This window comes from Eucyclogobius newberryi, unplaced genomic scaffold (assembly GCF_026437365.1).
Source record: "Eucyclogobius newberryi isolate DKJ021-1_F unplaced genomic scaffold, fEucNew1.0.hap1 SCAF_6, whole genome shotgun sequence".
Taxonomy (NCBI): Eukaryota; Metazoa; Chordata; class Actinopteri; order Gobiiformes; family Gobiidae; genus Eucyclogobius; species Eucyclogobius newberryi.
In genome coordinates this window covers 38,174,566-38,196,776 of record NW_027316278.1, presented here as the reverse complement: position 1 = coordinate 38,196,776, position 22,211 = coordinate 38,174,566, and the positions used below count along the sequence as shown (strand labels likewise).

Below are 22,211 nucleotides of genomic sequence, written 5' to 3'. Positions count from 1 at the left end.
GTTGTTTATTATCCTTCAGCCACGAAACTTGTGTAAGGCGCAGCTTGTTTACAGATGCCACAACAGTGTTCCGACAACTTCTGCTGCTGCAGAAACGTTACACTTTTACCCAATCAACATCTGATAGTCTGTGGACGTCACGTTTAGTCCCTGCTTTGCTCGACTTGGCCCAAGGGAGAAGAGGGTACTAAAAGTGTACCTGGTCTGAGGCGGTAGCACCAAATGGAAATGTGCTAAAGCAGGGCTGAATAGAGTTGAGCAAAGTAGGTGCTAATGGAAAAGGGGCACTAGTAATGCTTATAAATAGGTTTAGCATCATACAAATGCTATAGGTTGGGCGTTTACTGGGTATTCTCCTAAAGAAAAAGGATTTGTCAGATTTGTCAGATTTGTCAGACTTGTCAGATTTGTCAGTAGTTTTTGACTTATCTTGTGTCTGTGCGATAGACCTTACAGGCTCATCAAGGTTTCCATGTGGTGTGAGGCAAGCCTTTGAGGTCTTTTCAAATCACACAGCACATGCTGCTGCGGAGTTGAGAGAATGTGGGCATGGAAACCTTCAGGGGACTTCATTGTGTGTTGTACTTTCTGTGCCCCGTTTTTCCGCTCCTTCTCATTGATGATGGATGGGCATAGGCATATCTTTTGGATGCTTAGCGACAACGCTGAATGAGGACGTGTAAATTGCTGTAGATTGACTATTATGTGAAAAAGCAAACGTAATCAGGAACTCTTCAACTGTCCTTTTGTTCAAAATATACAAGATGTACCTGTAGCCACCTCACCTCTGCCCTTGTGTATATTCTGAAATATTTGGTGGAGCACATACATTGGCTCAACAGAACTGTTACATCAGACTTTATATGCTGTGTCTCTGCACACCTATCTATTTGTTTTAAATACTTCTCAAGGCAAGGATTAGATTTGACCTCATGCATTAGGCTCGAAGGCGAGCGCCTGATGGTCAGGCCTTTGCGCCACTGTTGTTTGCAGAGGATGTTGTCTTGATGTCTTAATCAACCACGCTCACTACGACGATGACAGAGTGTTACCAAGTGCAAAAAAGCTATAGCTAAAAGCAACTCAAGGAAAGGGGCGGAACTGTATCTTAAATGCCATCTTACACCCTCTTGAGAAATTGGTATGAAGTTGAAAGGGCAGTCTGCGGAATGCCAACATTGCAGTTGGTCTTTTAACAAATACAAATTCTATTTAAGTAAAGGGAGCAGATGACCTCTTGATCTGCAGTCAAATGCTCTACCACTGAGCTATACTCCCCTATCTGTCTGCAAATATGGGGGTGGCAAAGACACAATGACACAATCACACAGTGTTAGCTGAGCTTTGAAGCTTGCACACTTATCTACCTTTTTATTAAGGGTTGATTGTAGTTTACCCTCCTCTGGTATTGACTGAGTTTGACCTCATGCCGTTTTTCTGTGCATTCCAAACTTTTATCTGCCCTATTGCAACCCATTCAAAAAAGGCTAAATACACAGTTTGAACGCGCATCTAAAGTAGAACGGTTCCGCTTGTTTTATTTGTCGTCTTGACATGAGTGGCTTTATTCTGGACCGGAGGAAACAGCCGATGCCAGCTGCGCTAGCTTTTGCACAACAGTTGTTTATTATCCTTCAGCCACGAAACTTGTGTAAGGCGCAGCTTGTTTACAGATGCCACAACAGTGTTCCGACAACTTCTGCTGCTGCAGAAACGTTACACTTTTACCCAATCAACATCTGATAGTCTGTGGACGTCACGTTTAGTCCCTGCTTTGCTCGACTTGGCCCAAGGGAGAAGAGGGTACTAAAAGTGTACCTGGTCTGAGGCGGTAGCACCAAATGGAAATGTGCTAAAGCAGGGCTGAATAGAGTTGAGCAAAGTAGGTGCTAATGGAAAAGGGGCACTAGTAATGCTTATAAATAGGTTTAGCATCATACAAATGCTATAGGTTGGGCGTTTACTGGGTATTCTCCTAAAGAAAAAGGATTTGTCAGATTTGTCAGACTTGTCAGATTTGTCAGTAGTTTTTGACTTATCTTGTGTCTGTGCGATAGACCTTACAGGCTCATCAAGGTTTCCATGTGGTGTGAGGCAAGCCTTTGAGGTCTTTTCAAATCACACAGCACATGCTGCTGCGGAGTTGAGAGAATGTGGGCATGGAAACCTTCAGGGGACTTCATTGTGTGTTGTACTTTCTGTGCCCCGTTTTTCCGCTCCTTCTCATTGATGATGGATGGGCATAGGCATATCTTTTGGATGCTTAGCGACAACGCTGAATGAGGACGTGTAAATTGCTGTAGATTGACTATTATGTGAAAAGCAAACGTAATCAGGAACTCTTCAACTGTCCTTTTGTTCAAAATATACAAGATGTACCTGTAGCCACCTCACTTGTGTATATTCTGAAATATTTGGTGGAGCACATGCATTGGCTCAACAGAACTGTTACATCATACTTTATATGCTGTGTCGCTGCACAGCTATCTATTTGTTTTAAATACTTCTCAAGGCAAGGATAAGATTTGACCTCATGCATTAGGCTCGAAGGCGAGCGCCTGATGGTCAGGCCTTTGCGCCACTGTTGTTTGCAGAGGATGTTGTCTTGATGTCTTAATCAACCACGCTCACTACGACGATGACAGAGTGTTACCAAGTGCAAAAAAGCTATAGCTAAAATCAACTCAAGGAAAGGGGCGGAACTGTATCTTAAATGCCATCTTACACCCTCTTGAGACATTGGTATGAAGTTGAAAGGGCAGTCTGCGGAATGCCAACATTGCAGTTGGTCTTTTAACAAATACAAATTATATTTAAGTAAAGGGAGCATCCGGATTTGAACCGGGGACCTCTTGATCTGCAGTAAAATGCTCTACCACTGAGCTATACTCCCCTATCTGTCTCCAAATATGAGGGTGGCAAAGACACATTGACACAATCACACAGTGTTAGCTGAGCTTTGAAGCTTGCACACTTATCTACCTTTTCATTAAGGGTTGATTGTAGTTTACCCTCCTCTGGTATTGACTGAGTTTGACCTCATGCCGTTTTTCTGTGCATTCCAAACTTTTATCTGCCCTATTGCAACCCATTCAAAAAAGGCTAAATACACAGTTTGAACGCGCATCTAAAGTAGAACGGTTCCGCTTGTTTTATTTGTCGTCTTGACATGAGTGGCTTTATTCTGGACCGGAGGAAACAGCCGATGCCAGCTGCGCTAGCTTTTGCACAACAGTTGTTTATTATCCTTCAGCCACGAAACTTGTGTAAGGCACAGCTTGTTTACAGATGCCACAACAGTGTTCCGACAACTTCTGCTGCTGCAGAAACGTTACACTTTTACCCAATCAACATCTGATAGTCTGTGGACGTCACGTTTAGTCCCTGCTTTGCTCGACTTGGCCCAAGGGAGAAGAGGGTACTAAAAGTGTACCTGGTCTGAGGCGGTAGCACCAAATGGAAATGTGCTAAAGCAGGGCTGAATAGAGTTGAGAAAAGTAGGTGCTAATGGAAAAGGGGCACTAGTAATGCTTATAAATAGGTTTAGCATCATACAAATGCTATAGCTTGGGCGTTTACTGGGTATTCTCCTAAAGAAAAAGGATTTGTCAGATTTGTCAGATTTGTCAGACTTGTCAGATTTGTCAGTAGTTTTTGACTTATCTTGTGTCTGTGCGATAGACCTTACAGGCTCATCAAGGTTTCCATGTGGTGTGAGGCAAGCCTTTGAGGTCTTTTCAGATCACACAGCACATGCTGCTGCGGAGTTGAGAGAATGTGGGCATGGAAACCTTCAGGGGACTTCATTGTGTGTTGTACTTTCTGTGCCCCGTTTTTCCGCTCCTTCTCATTGATGATGGATGGGCATAGGCATATCTTTTGGATGCTTAGCGACAACGCTGAATGAGGACGTGTAAATTGCTGTAGATTGACTATTATGTGAAAAGCAAACGTAATCAGGAACTCTTCAACTGTCCTTTTGTTCAAAATATACAAGATGTACCTGTAGCCACCTCACTTGTGTATATTCTGAAATATTTGGTGGAGCACATGCATTGGCTCAACAGAACTGTTACATCATACTTTATATGCTGTGTCGCTGCACAGCTATCTATTTGTTTTAAATACTTCTCAAGGCAAGGATAAGATTTGACCTCATGCATTAGGCTCGAAGGCGAGCGCCTGATGGTCAGGCCTTTGCGCCACTGTTGTTTGCAGAGGATATTGTCTTGATGTCTTAATCAACCACGCTCACTACGACGATGACAGAGTGTTACCAAGTGCAAAAAAGCTGTAGCTAAGATCAACTCAAGGAAAGGGGCGGAACTGTATCTTAAATGCCATCTTACACCCTCTTGAGACATTGGTATGAAGTTGAAAGGGCAGTCTGCGGAATGCCAACATTGCAGTTGGTCTTTTAACAAATACAAATTCTATTTAAGTAAAGGGAGCATCCGGATTTGAACCGGGGACCTCTTGATCTGCAGTCAAATGCTCTACCACTGAGATATACCCCCTACCTGTCTGCAAATATGAGGGGGGCAAAGACACAATGACACAATCACACAGTGTTAGCTGAGCTTTAAGCTTGCACACTTATCTACCTTTTTATCAAGGGTTGATTGTAGTTTACCCTCCTATGGTATTGACTGAGTTTGACCTCATGCCGTTTTTCTGTGCATTCCAAACTTGTATCTGCCCCATTGCAACCCATTCAAAAAAGGCTAAATACACAGTTTGAACGCGCATCTAAAGTAGAACGGTTCCGCTTGTTTTATTTGTCGTCTTGACATGAGTGGCTTTATTCTAGACCGGAGGAAACAGCCGATGCCAGCTGCGCTAGCTTTTGCACAACAGTTGTTTATTATCCTTCAGCCACGAAACTTGTGTAAGGCGCAGCTTGTTTACAGATGCCACAACAGTGTTCCGACAACTTCTGCTGCTGCAGAAACGTTACACTTTTACCCAATCAACATCTGATAGTCTGTGGACGTCACGTTTAGTCCCTGCTTTGCTCGACTTGGCCCAAGGGAGAAGAGGGTACTAAAAGTGTACCTGGTCTGAGGCGGTAGCACCAAATGGAAATGTGCTAAAGCAGGGCTGAATAGAGTTGAGCAAAGTAGGTGCTAATGGAAAAGGGGCACTAGTAATGCTTATAAATAGGTTTAGCATCATACAAATGCTATAGGTTGGGCGTTTACTGGGTATTCTCCTAAAGAAAAAGGATTTGTCAGATTTGTCAGATTTGTCAGACTTGTCAGATTTGTCAGTAGTTTTTGACTTATCTTGTGTCTGTGCGATAGACCTTACAGGCTCATCAAGGTTTCCATGTGGTGTGAGGCAAGCCTTTGAGGTCTTTTCAGATCACACAGCACATGCTGCTGCGGAGTTGAGAGAATGTGGGCATGGAAACCTTCAGGGGACTTCATTGTGTGTTGTCCTTTCTGTGCCCCGTTGTTCCGCTCCTTCTCATTGATGATGGATGGGCATAGGCATATCTTTTGGATGCTTAGCGACAACGCTGAATGAGGACGTGTAAATTGCTGTAGATTGACTATTATGTGAAAAGCAAACGTAATCAGGAACTCTTCAACTGTCCTTTTGTTCAAAATATACAAGATGTACCTGTAGCCACCTCACTTGTGTATATTCTGAAATATTTGGTGGAGCACATGCATTGGCTCAACAGAACTGTTACATCATACTTTATATGCTGTGTCGCTGCACAGCTATCTATTTGTTTTAAATACTTCTCAAGGCAAGGATAAGATTTGACCTCATGCATTAGGCTCGAAGGCGAGCGCCTGATGGTCAGGCCTTTGCGCCACTGTTGTTTGCAGAGGATATTGTCTTGATGTCTTAATCAACCACGCTCACTACGACGATGACAGAGTGTTACCAAGTGCAAAAAAGCTGTAGCTAAAATCAACTCAAGGAAAGGGGCGGAACTGTATCTTAAATGCCATCTTACACCCTCTTGAGACATTGGTATGAAGTTGAAAGGGCAGTCTGCGGAATGCCAACATTGCAGTTGGTCTTTTAACAAATACAAATTCTATTTAAGTAAAGGGAGCATCCGGATTTGAACCGGGGACCTCTTGATCTGCAGTCAAATGCTCTACCACTGAGATATACCCCCTACCTGTCTGCAAATATGAGGGGGGCAAAGACACAATGACACAATCACACAGTGTTAGCTGAGCTTTAAGCTTGCACACTTATCTACCTTTTTATCAAGGGTTGATTGTAGTTTACCCTCCTATGGTATTGACTGAGTTTGACCTCATGCCGTTTTTCTGTGCATTCCAAACTTGTATCTGCCCCATTGCAACCCATTCAAAAAAGGCTAAATACACAGTTTGAACGCGCATCTAAAGTAGAACGGTTCCGCTTGTTTTATTTGTCGTCTTGACATGAGTGGCTTTATTCTAGACCGGAGGAAACAGCCGATGCCAGCTGCGCTAGCTTTTGCACAACAGTTGTTTATTATCCTTCAGCCACGAAACTTGTGTAAGGCGCAGCTTGTTTACAGATGCCACAACAGTGTTCCGACAACTTCTGCTGCTGCAGAAACGTTACACTTTTACCCAATCAACATCTGATAGTCTGTGGACGTCACGTTTAGTCCCTGCTTTGCTCGACTTGGCCCAAGGGAGAAGAGGGTACTAAAAGTGTACCTGGTCTGAGGCGGTAGCACCAAATGGAAATGTGCTAAAGCAGGGCTGAATAGAGTTGAGCAAAGTAGGTGCTAATGGAAAAGGGGCACTAGTAATGCTTATAAATAGGTTTAGCATCATACAAATGCTATAGGTTGGGCGTTTACTGGGTATTCTCCTAAAGAAAAAGGATTTGTCAGATTTGTCAGATTTGTCAGACTTGTCAGATTTGTCAGTAGTTTTTGACTTATCTTGTGTCTGTGCGATAGACCTTACAGGCTCATCAAGGTTTCCATGTGGTGTGAGGCAAGCCTTTGAGGTCTTTTCAGATCACACAGCACATGCTGCTGCGGAGTTGAGAGAATGTGGGCATGGAAACCTTCAGGGGACTTCATTGTGTGTTGTCCTTTCTGTGCCCCGTTGTTCCGCTCCTTCTCATTGATGATGGATGGGCATAGGCATATCTTTTGGATGCTTAGCGACAACGCTGAATGAGGACGTGTAAATTGCTGTAGATTGACTATTATGTGAAAAGCAAACGTAATCAGGAACTCTTCAACTGTCCTTTTGTTCAAAATATACAAGATGTACCTGTAGCCACCTCACTTGTGTATATTCTGAAATATTTGGTGGAGCACATGCATTGGCTCAACAGAACTGTTACATCATACTTTATATGCTGTGTCGCTGCACAGCTATCTATTTGTTTTAAATACTTCTCAAGGCAAGGATAAGATTTGACCTCATGCATTAGGCTCGAAGGCGAGCGCCTGATGGTCAGGCCTTTGCGCCACTGTTGTTTGCAGAGGATGTTGTCTTGATGTCTTAACCACGCTCACTACGACGATGACAGAGTGTTACCAAGTGCAAAAAAGCTGTAGCTAAAATCAACTCAAGGAAAGGGGCGGAACTGTATCTTAAATGCCATCTTACACCCTCTTGAGACATTGGTATGAAGTTGAAAGGGCAGTCTGCGGAATGCCAACATTGCAGTTGGTCTTTTAACAAATACAAATTATATTTAAGTAAAGGGAGCATCCGGATTTGAACCGGGGACCTCTTGATCTGCAGTAAAATGCTCTACCACTGAGCTATACTCCCCTATCTGTCTCCAAATATGAGGGTGGCAAAGACACATTGACACAATCACACAGTGTTAGCTGAGCTTTGAAGCTTGCACACTTATCTACCTTTTCATTAAGGGTTGATTGTAGTTTACCCTCCTCTGGTATTGACTGAGTTTGACCTCATGCCGTTTTTCTGTGCATTCCAAACTTTTATCTGCCCTATTGCAACCCATTCAAAAAAGGCTAAATACACAGTTTGAACGCGCATCTAAAGTAGAACGGTTCCGCTTGTTTTATTTGTCGTCTTGACATGAGTGGCTTTATTCTGGACCGGAGGAAACAGCCGATGCCAGCTGCGCTAGCTTTTGCACAACAGTTGTTTATTATCCTTCAGCCACGAAACTTGTGTAAGGCGCAGCTTGTTTACAGATGCCACAACAGTGTTCCGACAACTTCTGCTGCTGCAGAAACGTTACACTTTTACCCAATCAACATCTGATAGTCTGTGGACGTCACGTTTAGTCCCTGCTTTGCTCGACTTGGCCCAAGGGAGAAGAGGGTACTAAAAGTGTACCTGGTCTGAGGCGGTAGCACCAAATGGAAATGTGCTAAAGCAGGGCTGAATAGAGTTGAGCAAAGTAGGTGCTAATGGAAAAGGGGCACTAGTAATGCTTATAAATAGGTTTAGCATCATACAAATGCTATAGGTTGGGCGTTTACTGGGTATTCTCCTAAAGAAAAAGGATTTGTCAGATTTGTCAGACTTGTCAGATTTGTCAGTAGTTTTTGACTTATCTTGTGTCTGTGCGATAGACCTTACAGGCTCATCAAGGTTTCCATGTGGTGTGAGGCAAGCCTTTGAGGTCTTTTCAAATCACACAGCACATGCTGCTGCGGAGTTGAGAGAATGTGGGCATGGAAACCTTCAGGGGACTTCATTGTGTGTTGTACTTTCTGTGCCCCGTTTTTCCGCTCCTTCTCATTGATGATGGATGGGCATAGGCATATCTTTTGGATGCTTAGCGACAACGCTGAATGAGGACGTGTAAATTGCTGTAGATTGACTATTATGTGAAAAGCAAACGTAATCAGGAACTCTTCAACTGTCCTTTTGTTCAAAATATACAAGATGTACCTGTAGCCACCTCACTTGTGTATATTCTGAAATATTTGGTGGAGCACATGCATTGGCTCAACAGAACTGTTACATCATACTTTATATGCTGTGTCGCTGCACAGCTATCTATTTGTTTTAAATACTTCTCAAGGCAAGGATAAGATTTGACCTCATGCATTAGGCTCGAAGGCGAGCGCCTGATGGTCAGGCCTTTGCGCCACTGTTGTTTGCAGAGGATGTTGTCTTGATGTCTTAATCAACCACGCTCACTACGACGATGACAGAGTGTTACCAAGTGCAAAAAAGCTATAGCTAAAATCAACTCAAGGAAAGGGGCGGAACTGTATCTTAAATGCCATCTTACACCCTCTTGAGACATTGGTATGAAGTTGAAAGGGCAGTCTGCGGAATGCCAACATTGCAGTTGGTCTTTTAACAAATACAAATTATATTTAAGTAAAGGGAGCATCCGGATTTGAACCGGGGACCTCTTGATCTGCAGTAAAATGCTCTACCACTGAGCTATACTCCCCTATCTGTCTCCAAATATGAGGGTGGCAAAGACACATTGACACAATCACACAGTGTTAGCTGAGCTTTGAAGCTTGCACACTTATCTACCTTTTCATTAAGGGTTGATTGTAGTTTACCCTCCTCTGGTATTGACTGAGTTTGACCTCATGCCGTTTTTCTGTGCATTCCAAACTTTTATCTGCCCTATTGCAACCCATTCAAAAAAGGCTAAATACACAGTTTGAACGCGCATCTAAAGTAGAACGGTTCCGCTTGTTTTATTTGTCGTCTTGACATGAGTGGCTTTATTCTGGACCGGAGGAAACAGCCGATGCCAGCTGCGCTAGCTTTTGCACAACAGTTGTTTATTATCCTTCAGCCACGAAACTTGTGTAAGGCGCAGCTTGTTTACAGATGCCACAACAGTGTTCCGACAACTTCTGCTGCTGCAGAAACGTTACACTTTTACCCAATCAACATCTGATAGTCTGTGGACGTCACGTTTAGTCCCTGCTTTGCTCGACTTGGCCCAAGGGAGAAGAGGGTACTAAAAGTGTACCTGGTCTGAGGCGGTAGCACCAAATGGAAATGTGCTAAAGCAGGGCTGAATAGAGTTGAGAAAAGTAGGTGCTAATGGAAAAGGGGCACTAGTAATGCTTATAAATAGGTTTAGCATCATACAAATGCTATAGGTTGGGCGTTTACTGGGTATTCTCCTAAAGAAAAAGGATTTGTCAGATTTGTCAGATTTGTCAGACTTGTCAGATTTGTCAGTAGTTTTTGACTTATCTTGTGTCTGTGCGATAGACCTTACAGGCTCATCAAGGTTTCCATGTGGTGTGAGGCAAGCCTTTGAGGTCTTTTCAGATCACACAGCACATGCTGCTGCGGAGTTGAGAGAATGTGGGCATGGAAACCTTCAGGGGACTTCATTGTGTGTTGTCCTTTCTGTGCCCCGTTGTTCCGCTCCTTCTCATTGATGATGGATGGGCATAGGCATATCTTTTGGATGCTTAGCGACAACGCTGAATGAGGACGTGTAAATTGCTGTAGATTGACTATTATGTGAAAAGCAAACGTAATCAGGAACTCTTCAACTGTCCTTTTGTTCAAAATATACAAGATGTACCTGTAGCCACCTCACTTGTGTATATTCTGAAATATTTGGTGGAGCACATGCATTGGCTCAACAGAACTGTTACATCATACTTTATATGCTGTGTCGCTGCACAGCTATCTATTTGTTTTAAATACTTCTCAAGGCAAGGATAAGATTTGACCTCATGCATTAGGCTCGAAGGCGAGCGCCTGATGGTCAGGCCTTTGCGCCACTGTTGTTTGCAGAGGATATTGTCTTGATGTCTTAATCAACCACGCTCACTACGACGATGACAGAGTGTTACCAAGTGCAAAAAAGCTGTAGCTAAAATCAACTCAAGGAAAGGGGCGGAACTGTATCTTAAATGCCATCTTACACCCTCTTGAGACATTGGTATGAAGTTGAAAGGGCAGTCTGCGGAATGCCAACATTGCAGTTGGTCTTTTAACAAATACAAATTCTATTTAAGTAAAGGGAGCCTCCGGATTTGAACCGGGGACCTCTTGATCTGCAGTAAATTGCTCTACCACTGAGCTATACTCCCCTATCTGTCTCCAAATATGAGGGTGGCAAAGACACATTGACACAATCACACAGTGTTAGCTGAGCTTTGAAGCTTGCACACTTATCTACCTTTTCATTAAGGGTTGATTGTAGTTTACCCTCCTCTGGTATTGACTGAGTTTGACCTCATGCCGTTTTTCTGTGCATTCCAAACTTTTATCTGCCCTATTGCAACCCATTCAAAAAAGGCTAAATACACAGTTTGAACGCGCATCTAAAGTAGAACGGTTCCGCTTGTTTTATTTGTCGTCTTGACATGAGTGGCTTTATTCTGGACCGGAGGAAACAGCCGATGCCAGCTGCGCTAGCTTTTGCACAACAGTTGTTTATTATCCTTCAGCCACGAAACTTGTGTAAGGCGCAGCTTGTTTACAGATGCCACAACAGTGTTCCGACAACTTCTGCTGCTGCAGAAACGTTACACTTTTACCCAATCAACATCTGATAGTCTGTGGACGTCACGTTTAGTCCCTGCTTTGCTCGACTTGGCCCAAGGGAGAAGAGGGTACTAAAAGTGTACCTGGTCTGAGGCGGTAGCACCAAATGGAAATGTGCTAAAGCAGGGCTGAATAGAGTTGAGAAAAGTAGGTGCTAATGGAAAAGGGGCACTAGTAATGCTTATAAATAGGTTTAGCATCATACAAATGCTATAGGTTGGGCGTTTACTGGGTATTCTCCTAAAGAAAAAGGATTTGTCAGATTTGTCAGATTTGTCAGACTTGTCAGATTTGTCAGTAGTTTTTGACTTATCTTGTGTCTGTGCGATAGACCTTACAGGCTCATCAAGGTTTCCATGTGGTGTGAGGCAAGCCTTTGAGGTCTTTTCAGATCACACAGCACATGCTGCTGCGGAGTTGAGAGAATGTGGGCATGGAAACCTTCAGGGGACTTCATTGTGTGTTGTACTTTCTGTGCCCCGTTTTTCCGCTCCTTCTCATTGATGATGGATGGGCATAGGCATATCTTTTGGATGCTTAGCGACAACGCTGAATGAGGACGTGTAAATTGCTGTAGATTGACTATTATGTGAAAAGCAAACGTAATCAGGAACTCTTCAACTGTCCTTTTGTTCAAAATATACAAGATGTACCTGTAGCCACCTCACTTGTGTATATTCTGAAATATTTGGTGGAGCACATGCATTGGCTCAACAGAACTGTTACATCATACTTTATATGCTGTGTCGCTGCACAGCTATCTATTTGTTTTAAATACTTCTCAAGGCAAGGATAAGATTTGACCTCATGCATTAGGCTCGAAGGCGAGCGCCTGATGGTCAGGCCTTTGCGCCACTGTTGTTTGCAGAGGATATTGTCTTGATGTCTTAATCAACCACGCTCACTACGACGATGACAGAGTGTTACCAAGTGCAAAAAAGCTGTAGCTAAAATCAACTCAAGGAAAGGGGCGGAACTGTATCTTAAATGCCATCTTACACCCTCTTGAGACATTGGTATGAAGTTGAAAGGGCAGTCTGCGGAATGCCAACATTGCAGTTGGTCTTTTAACAAATACAAATTCTATTTAAGTAAAGGGAGCATCCGGATTTGAACCGGGGACCTCTTGATCTGCAGTCAAATGCTCTACCACTGAGATATACCCCCTACCTGTCTGCAAATATGAGGGGGGCAAAGACACAATGACACAATCACACAGTGTTAGCTGAGCTTTAAGCTTGCACACTTATCTACCTTTTTATCAAGGGTTGATTGTAGTTTACCCTCCTATGGTATTGACTGAGTTTGACCTCATGCCGTTTTTCTGTGCATTCCAAACTTGTATCTGCCCCATTGCAACCCATTCAAAAAAGGCTAAATACACAGTTTGAACGCGCATCTAAAGTAGAACGGTTCCGCTTGTTTTATTTGTCGTCTTGACATGAGTGGCTTTATTCTAGACCGGAGGAAACAGCCGATGCCAGCTGCGCTAGCTTTTGCACAACAGTTGTTTATTATCCTTCAGCCACGAAACTTGTGTAAGGCGCAGCTTGTTTACAGATGCCACAACAGTGTTCCGACAACTTCTGCTGCTGCAGAAACGTTACACTTTTACCCAATCAACATCTGATAGTCTGTGGACGTCACGTTTAGTCCCTGCTTTGCTCGACTTGGCCCAAGGGAGAAGAGGGTACTAAAAGTGTACCTGGTCTGAGGCGGTAGCACCAAATGGAAATGTGCTAAAGCAGGGCTGAATAGAGTTGAGCAAAGTAGGTGCTAATGGAAAAGGGGCACTAGTAATGCTTATAAATAGGTTTAGCATCATACAAATGCTATAGGTTGGGCGTTTACTGGGTATTCTCCTAAAGAAAAAGGATTTGTCAGATTTGTCAGATTTGTCAGATTTGTCAGACTTGTCAGATTTGTCAGTAGTTTTTGACTTATCTTGTGTCTGTGCGATAGACCTTACAGGCTCATCAAGGTTTCCATGTGGTGTGAGGCAAGCCTTTGAGGTCTTTTCAGATCACACAGCACATGCTGCTGCGGAGTTGAGAGAATGTGGGCATGGAAACCTTCAGGGGACTTCATTGTGTGTTGTCCTTTCTGTGCCCCGTTGTTCCGCTCCTTCTCATTGATGATGGATGGGCATAGGCATATCTTTTGGATGCTTAGCGACAACGCTGAATGAGGACGTGTAAATTGCTGTAGATTGACTATTATGTGAAAAGCAAACGTAATCAGGAACTCTTCAACTGTCCTTTTGTTCAAAATATACAAGATGTACCTGTAGCCACCTCACTTGTGTATATTCTGAAATATTTGGTGGAGCACATGCATTGGCTCAACAGAACTGTTACATCATACTTTATATGCTGTGTCGCTGCACAGCTATCTATTTGTTTTAAATACTTCTCAAGGCAAGGATAAGATTTGACCTCATGCATTAGGCTCGAAGGCGAGCGCCTGATGGTCAGGCCTTTGCGCCACTGTTGTTTGCAGAGGATGTTGTCTTGATGTCTTAACCACGCTCACTACGACGATGACAGAGTGTTACCAAGTGCAAAAAAGCTGTAGCTAAAATCAACTCAAGGAAAGGGGCGGAACTGTATCTTAAATGCCATCTTACACCCTCTTGAGACATTGGTATGAAGTTGAAAGGGCAGTCTGCGGAATGCCAACATTGCAGTTGGTCTTTTAACAAATACAAATTATATTTAAGTAAAGGGAGCATCCGGATTTGAACCGGGGACCTCTTGATCTGCAGTAAAATGCTCTACCACTGAGCTATACTCCCCTATCTGTCTCCAAATATGAGGGTGGCAAAGACACATTGACACAATCACACAGTGTTAGCTGAGCTTTGAAGCTTGCACACTTATCTACCTTTTCATTAAGGGTTGATTGTAGTTTACCCTCCTCTGGTATTGACTGAGTTTGACCTCATGCCGTTTTTCTGTGCATTCCAAACTTTTATCTGCCCTATTGCAACCCATTCAAAAAAGGCTAAATACACAGTTTGAACGCGCATCTAAAGTAGAACGGTTCCGCTTGTTTTATTTGTCGTCTTGACATGAGTGGCTTTATTCTGGACCGGAGGAAACAGCCGATGCCAGCTGCGCTAGCTTTTGCACAACAGTTGTTTATTATCCTTCAGCCACGAAACTTGTGTAAGGCGCAGCTTGTTTACAGATGCCACAACAGTGTTCCGACAACTTCTGCTGCTGCAGAAACGTTACACTTTTACCCAATCAACATCTGATAGTCTGTGGACGTCACGTTTAGTCCCTGCTTTGCTCGACTTGGCCCAAGGGAGAAGAGGGTACTAAAAGTGTACCTGGTCTGAGGCGGTAGCACCAAATGGAAATGTGCTAAAGCAGGGCTGAATAGAGTTGAGCAAAGTAGGTGCTAATGGAAAAGGGGCACTAGTAATGCTTATAAATAGGTTTAGCATCATACAAATGCTATAGGTTGGGCGTTTACTGGGTATTCTCCTAAAGAAAAAGGATTTGTCAGATTTGTCAGATTTGTCAGACTTGTCAGATTTGTCAGTAGTTTTTGACTTATCTTGTGTCTGTGCGATAGACCTTACAGGCTCATCAAGGTTTCCATGTGGTGTGAGGCAAGCCTTTGAGGTCTTTTCAGATCACACAGCACATGCTGCTGCGGAGTTGAGAGAATGTGGGCATGGAAACCTTCAGGGGACTTCATTGTGTGTTGTACTTTCTGTGCCCCGTTTTTCCGCTCCTTCTCATTGATGATGGATGGGCATAGGCATATCTTTTGGATGCTTAGCGACAACGCTGAATGAGGACGTGTAAATTGCTGTAGATTGACTATTATGTGAAAAGCAAACGTAATCAGGAACTCTTCAACTGTCCTTTTGTTCAAAATATACAAGATGTACCTGTAGCCACCTCACTTGTGTATATTCTGAAATATTTGGTGGAGCACATGCATTGGCTCAACAGAACTGTTACATCATACTTTATATGCTGTGTCGCTGCACAGCTATCTATTTGTTTTAAATACTTCTCAAGGCAAGGATAAGATTTGACCTCATGCATTAGGCTCGAAGGCGAGCGCCTGATGGTCAGGCCTTTGCGCCACTGTTGTTTGCAGAGGATATTGTCTTGATGTCTTAATCAACCACGCTCACTACGACGATGACAGAGTGTTACCAAGTGCAAAAAAGCTGTAGCTAAAATCAACTCAAGGAAAGGGGCGGAACTGTATCTTAAATGCCATCTTACACCCTCTTGAGACATTGGTATGAAGTTGAAAGGGCAGTCTGCGGAATGCCAACATTGCAGTTGGTCTTTTAACAAATACAAATTATATTTAACCCTTTAGGCGCCAGAGATTATGGATGAAATAGATGTATAAATAAAAAACTTCCTGAGATACAGAGAACTGAAGCCGGGGCACAGCTCTGGGTCGGCAGTGCCCCTGGAGGCCCGTAGAAGCTCCACACTCCAGTTGATTCTTGGATAAAAGGGTACCCAGCCGGTCTCGAACTCGCGTGAGGCGGAGCAGGGATCATCCACCCCGCACACGGCCAGACTTTGCCCGGCCAGGGAGCACCTTCTGCGGGTCGGAGGCTCCGGGTCGGAGCCCCTGGAGCCTGGAGCCCTCACCGGGCCCCGAACTCGGCTGCCGGAGGAAGTGCAGTGCCTCATGGATAAAAGGGCACCCAGCCGGTCTCGAACTCGCGTGAGGCGGAGCAGGGATCATCCACCCCGCACACGGCCAGACTTTGCCCGGCCAGGGAGCACCTTCTGCGGGTCGGAGGCTCCGGGTCGGAGCCCCTGGAGCCTGGAGCCCTCACCGGGCCCCGAACTCGGCTGCCGGAGGCAGTGCAGTGCCTCATGGATAAAAGGGCACCCAGCCGGTCTCGAACTCGCGTGAGGCGGAGCAGGGATCATCCACCCCGCACACGGCCAGACTTTGCCCGGCCAGGGAGCACCTTCTGCGGGTCGGAGGCTCCGGGTCGGAGCCCCTGGAGCCTGGAGCCCTCACCGGGCCCCGAACTCGGCTGCCGGAGGCAGTGCAGTGCCTCATGGATAAAAGGGCACCCAGCCGGTCTCGAACTCGCGTGAGGCGGAGCAGGGATCATCCACCCCGCACACGGCCAGACTTTGCCCGGCCAGGGAGCACCTTCTGCGGGTCGGAGGCTCCGGGTCGGAGCCCCTGGAGCCTGGAGCCCTCACCGGGCCCCGAACTCGGCTGCCGGAGGAAGTGCAGTGCCTCATGGATAAAAGGGCACCCAGCCGGTCTCGAACTCGCGTGAGGCGGAGCAGGGATCATCCACCCCGCACACGGCCAGACTTTGCCCGGCCAGGGAGCACCTTCTGCGGGTCGGAGGCTCCGGGTCGGAGCCCCTGGAGCCTGGAGCCCTCACCGGGCCCCGAACTCGGCTGCCGGAGGCAGTGCAGTGCCTCATGGATAAAAGGGCACCCAGCCGGTCTCGAACTCGCGTGAGGCGGAGCAGGGATCATCCACCCCGCACACGGCCAGACTTTGCCCGGCCAGGGAGCACCTTCTGCGGGTCGGAGGCTCCGGGTCGGAGCCCCTGGAGCCTGGAGCCCTCACCGGGCCCCGAACTCGGCTGCCGGAGGAAGTGCAGTGCCTCATGGATAAAAGGGCACCCAGCCGGTCTCGAACTCGCGTGAGGCGGAGCAGGGATCATCCACCCCGCACACGGCCAGACTTTGCCCGGCCAGGGAGCACCTTCTGCGGGTCGGAGGCTCCGGGTCGGAGGCTCCGGGTCGGAGCCCCTGGAGCCTGGAGCCCTCACCGGGCCCCGAACTCGGCTGCCGGAGGCAGTGCAGTGCCTCATGGATAAAAGGGCACCCAGCCGGTCTCGAACTCGCGTGAGGCGGAGCAGGGATCATCCACCCCGCACACGACCAGACTTTGCCCGGGGAAGGGCCACTCTGGCTGGGCATGGCCCCCACTGAGCACCCCCTGGAACCCCTGGAGCCCCCGGAGCACCTCCAGAGCCACCCCCACTCCTCCAGACTCTGCCCGGGGAAGGGCCACTCTGGCTGGGCATGGCCTCCGCCGAGCACCCCCTGGAGCCCCCGGAGCACCTCCAGAGCCACCCCCCACTCCTCCAGACTCTGCCCGGGGAAGGGACACTCTGGCTGGGCATGGCCTCCACTGAGCACCCCCTGAAGCCCCCGGAGCACCTCCAGAGCCACCCCCCACTCTCCCCAGACTATGCCCGGGGAAGGGCCACTCTGGCTGGGCATGGCCTCCACTGAGCACCCCCTGGAGCCCCCGGAGCACCTCCAGAGCCACCCCCCACTCTCCCCAGACTATGCCCGGGGAAGGGCCACTCTGGCTGGGCCTGGCCTCCGCCGAGCACCCCCTGGAACCCCTGGAGCCCCTCCAGAGCCACCCCCCACTCCTCCAGACTCACCCCGGGGAAGGGCCACTCTGGCTGGGCATGGCCTCCGCCGAGCACCCCCCTGGAACCCCTGGAGCCCCTCCAGAGCCACCCCCCACTCCTCCAGACTCACCCCGGGGAAGGGCAACTCTGGCTGGGCATGGCCTCTGCTGAGCACCCCCTGGAACCCCTGGAGCCCCCGGAGCACCTCCAGAGCCACCCCCCACTCCTCCAGACTCTGCCCGGGGAAGGGCCACTCTGGCTGGGCATGGCCTCCACTGAGCACCCCCTGGAGCCCCCGGAGCACCTCCAGAGCCACCCCCCACTCTCCCCAGACTATGCCCGGGGAAGGGCCACTCTGGCTGGGCATGGCCTCCGCCGAGCACCCCCTGGAACCCCTGGAGCCCCCGGAGCACCTCCAGAGCCACCCCCCACTCCTCCAGACTCTGCCCGGGGAAGGGCCACTCTGGCTGGGCATGGCCTCCACTGAGCACCCCCTGGAGCCCCCGGAGCACCTCCAGAGCCACCCCCCACTCTCCCCAGACTATGCCCGGGGAAGGGCCACTCTGGCTGGGCATGGCCTCCGCCGAGCACCCCCTGGAGCCCCCGGAGCACCTCCAGAGCCACCCCCCACTCCTCCAGACTCTGCCCGGGGAAGGGACACTCTGGCTGGGCATGGCCTCCACTGAGCACCCCCTGGAGCCCCCGGAGCACCTCCAGAGCCACCCCCCACTCTCCCCAGACTATGCCCGGGGAAGGGCCACTCTGGCTGGGCATGGCCTCCGCCGAGCACCCCCTGGAGCCCCCGGAGCACCTCCAGAGCCACCCCCCACTCCTCCAGACTCTGCCCGGGGAAGGGACACTCTGGCTGGGCATGGCCTCCACTGAGCACCCCCTGAAGCCCCCGGAGCACCTCCAGAGCCACCCCCCACTCTCCCCAGACTATGCCCGGGGAAGGGCCACTCTGGCTGGGCATGGCCTCCACTGAGCACCCCCTGGAGCCCCCGGAGCACCTCCAGAGCCACCCCCCACTCTCCCCAGACTATGCCCGGGGAAGGGCCACTCTGGCTGGGCATGGCCTCCGCCGAGCACCCCCTGGAACCCCTGGAGCCCCCGGAGCACCTCCAGAGCCACCCCCCACTCCTCCAGACTCTGCCCGGGGAAGGGCCACTCTGGCTGGGCATGGCCTCCACCGAGCACCCCCTGGAACCCCTGGAGCCCCCGGAGCACCTCCAGAGCCACCCCCCACTCCTCCAGACTCTGCACGGGGAAGGGACACTCTGGCTGGGCATGGCCTCCACTGAGCACCCCCTGGAGCCCCCGGAGCACCTCCAGAGCCACCCCCCACTCTCCCCAGACTATGCCCGGGGAAGGGCCACTCTGGCTGGGCATGGCCTCCGCCGAGCACCCCCTGGAACCCCTGGAGCCCCTCCAGAGCCACCCCCCACTCCTCCAGACTCACCCCGGGGAAGGGCAACTCTGGCTGGGCATGGCCCCCACTGAGCACCCCCTGGAACCCCTGGAGCCCCCGGAGCACCTCCAGAGCCACCCCCCACTCTCCCCAGATTCTGCCCGGGGAAGGGCCACTCTGGCTGGGCATGGCCTCCGCCGAGCACCCCCTGGAACCCCTGGAGCCCCTCCAGAGCCACCCCGCATTCCCCCAAACTCAGTCTGGGGACGGGCCACTCTTCCCCGGGTTGCAGGCTCTGGGACTCCGGGGATGACCACCGGGGACCAGGCCCTCCCTTCGAACCCGGGGACCCACACTTAAGCACCCCCACACGGGCTACACACCCTTGTTTCAGCCCCCTGGAGGTCCGTGCCCTTGGTACTATACCATGGAAGTCCGTGCCCTTGGTACTCCGACTGGAGTACCAAGGGAACGGCCCAGCACTCACCACAGAGGCTCGCGCCGGCCCCGGCCCACCTTTCGTCCCCGGGTACCCACACTTAAGCACCCCAACACGAGCTACACACCCTTGGTGCAGCCCCCTGGAAGTCCGTGCCCTTGGTACTCTGAGCCACTTTAAAAGATAAAAAGCACCAGGACCCCAAGGCCCTGGCTCCCCTGTCCCCTACACCACACTTGGAGGCAGGGCCCTTGCCCTCCACTGGCTGCCCCCGCGCCCAATGTACTCCATAACCGAAGAAGAGAGGGGGACCCGGAGGCCGGCCTACTAGGGTAACAGGTTTAATTTAGAGCCGGGGCTCTGGACCACAAATGCCAACAACCCCGCAGTGCGCAGGAGCCTTCGAAGCTGGATGAAACCAGAACGGGGCCCTACGATGGCGGTGACCAGCCAGTTGATAGCAAAGTGAGCCCTGGACAGGCGCTGCATTTGACAAACTCAGAGACGAGGAAGGGACCGGAGTCGGACCAAAAATATGCGCCGGCCCTGCCCCCCGCCCCGCGCAGAGCCATCGGACACGTTGAGGCTGAAGGGGACTGGCGCAGAGCCCTTGGGCCCAGGGGCTAAGCGCAGCCATCATCCTTCAAGCCGCGCCTCCTGCTGCGCGGGGGTGAGTGACAATGGGCTCGGACTGTGGTTCCGTCGGACGCGTTGAGGCTGAAGGAGACTGGCGCAGAGCCCCTGTAACAGGGGCTAAGCGCAGCCATCATCCTCCAAGCCGCGCGTCCTTCAGTGCGGGGGTGAGTGACAGTGGGCCTGGACTGTTGTTCCACCGGACGCGTTGAGGCTGAAGGGGACTGGTGCAGAGCCCCTGTGCCAGGGGCTAAGCGCAGCCATCATCCTCCAAGCCGCGCGTCCTTCTGCGCAGGGGTGAGTGACAGTGGACCCGGACTGTGTTCCCACCGGACGCGTTGAGGCTGAAGGGGACTGGCTCAGAGCCCCTGGCACAGGGGCTAAGCACAGCCATCATCCTTCAAGCCGCGCGTCCTTCAGTGCGGGGGTGAGTGACAGAGGGCCTGGACTGTTGTTCCACCGGACGCGTTGAGGCTGAAGGGGACTGGTGCAGAGCCCCTGTGCCAGGGGCTAAGCGCAGCCATCATCCTCCAAGCCGCGCGTCCTTCTGCGCAGGGGTGAGTGACAATGGACCCGGACTGTGTTCCCACCGGACGCGTTGAGGCTGAAGGGGACTGGCTCAGAGCCCCTGGCACAGGGGCTAAGCGCAGCCATCATCCTCCAAGCCGCGCGTCCTTCAGTGCGGGGGTGAGTGACAGTGGGCCTGGACTGTTGTTCCACCGGACGCGTTGAGGCTGAAGGGGACTGGTGCAGAGCCCCTGTGCCAGGGGCTAAGCGCAGCCATCATCCTCCAAGTCGCGCGTCCTTCTGCGCAGGGGTGAGTGACAGTGGACCCGGACTGTGTTCCCACCGGACGCGTTGAGGCTGAAGGGGACTGGCTCAGAGCCCCTGGCACAGGGGCTAAGCACAGCCATCATCCTTCAAGCCGCGCGTCCTTCAGTGCGGGGGTGAGTGACAGAGGGCCTGGACTGTTGTTCCACCGGACGCGTTGAGGCTGAAGGGGACTGGTGCAGAGCCCCTGTGCCAGGAGCTAAGCGCAGCCATCATCCTCCAAGCCGCGCGTCCTTCTGCGCAGGGGTGAGTGACAATGGACCCGGACTGTGTTCCCACCGGACGCGTTGAGGCTGAAGGGGACTGGCTCAGAGCCCCTGGCACAGGGGCTAAGCGCAGCCATCATCCTTCAAGCCGCGCGTCCTTCAGTGCGGGGGTGAGTGACGGTCCCATCTCCGGAGACAAGGGGCCAGGCGCGGGGGAAGCCAGTCAGACTGAAGCCCCGCGCCTGGTGGGACCTCTGTCTCGGCCTCGCTTCCAACGTGTCCGGCGTGAGGTTAGCCGGAGCAAACCACAGCCGCAAAATGTAAACAAACCCGCAGTGCGCAGGAGCCTTCGAAGCTGGATAAAACCAGAACGGGGCCCTACGATGGCGGGTCTTGAGTGCCAATAGACCAAGCTCCTTGTCTGGTATACATAGAACCATGATTTGTACCATTTTCATGGTTGATTCACGGATGATCCCTGCTCCGCCTCACGCGAGTTGGACGGCTGGGTGCCTTTTATCCATGAGGCACTGCACTGCCTCCGGCAGCCGAGTTCGGGGCCCGGTGAGGGCTCCAGGCTCCAGGGGCTCCGACCCGGAGCCTCCGACCCGCAGAAGGTTCTCCCTGGCCGGGCAAAGTCTGGCCGTATGCGGGGTGGATGGCCCTGGGTCTGGGCGGCGCTAAGATCACGGAGCGGGTCACCTCCGCGTACAGCCCGTGGTCAGCGTGACACCGTGCTCTGCCCCGAGCAATCAGAGCAAACAGGAAGCTTCTGGAAGTGCCCGGGAGTCTGGTAAAATCAAGCCGAAAATAGACCCTCTCATGCCGGGTCTGAGCGGCACTTAGAGCC

General features: G+C 50.2%; 7 non-coding genes across 7 annotated transcripts; all 7 read right to left on the bottom strand.

Moving 5' to 3' along the window:
• Positions 1-2,821: 2,821 nt before the first annotated feature.
• Positions 2,822-2,893, bottom strand: trnac-gca (transfer RNA cysteine (anticodon GCA)). Its single transcript has one exon. It is a non-coding gene; the product is annotated as a tRNA-Cys (tRNA).
• A 1,552-nt stretch (positions 2,894-4,445) lies between these two features.
• trnac-gca (transfer RNA cysteine (anticodon GCA)) lies at positions 4,446-4,517 on the bottom strand. The gene has a single exon. It is a non-coding gene; the product is annotated as a tRNA-Cys (tRNA).
• Positions 4,518-6,067: 1,550 nt separating this feature from the next.
• Positions 6,068-6,139, bottom strand: trnac-gca (transfer RNA cysteine (anticodon GCA)). The gene has a single exon. It is a non-coding gene; the product is annotated as a tRNA-Cys (tRNA).
• A 1,546-nt stretch (positions 6,140-7,685) lies between these two features.
• On the bottom strand, positions 7,686-7,757 carry trnac-gca (transfer RNA cysteine (anticodon GCA)). The gene has a single exon. It is a non-coding gene; the product is annotated as a tRNA-Cys (tRNA).
• Positions 7,758-9,300: 1,543 nt separating this feature from the next.
• Positions 9,301-9,372, bottom strand: trnac-gca (transfer RNA cysteine (anticodon GCA)). Its single transcript has one exon. It is a non-coding gene; the product is annotated as a tRNA-Cys (tRNA).
• Positions 9,373-12,548: 3,176 nt separating this feature from the next.
• On the bottom strand, positions 12,549-12,620 carry trnac-gca (transfer RNA cysteine (anticodon GCA)). Its single transcript has one exon. It is a non-coding gene; the product is annotated as a tRNA-Cys (tRNA).
• Positions 12,621-14,175: 1,555 nt separating this feature from the next.
• On the bottom strand, positions 14,176-14,247 carry trnac-gca (transfer RNA cysteine (anticodon GCA)). The gene has a single exon. It is a non-coding gene; the product is annotated as a tRNA-Cys (tRNA).
• Positions 14,248-22,211: the final 7,964 nt, after the last annotated feature.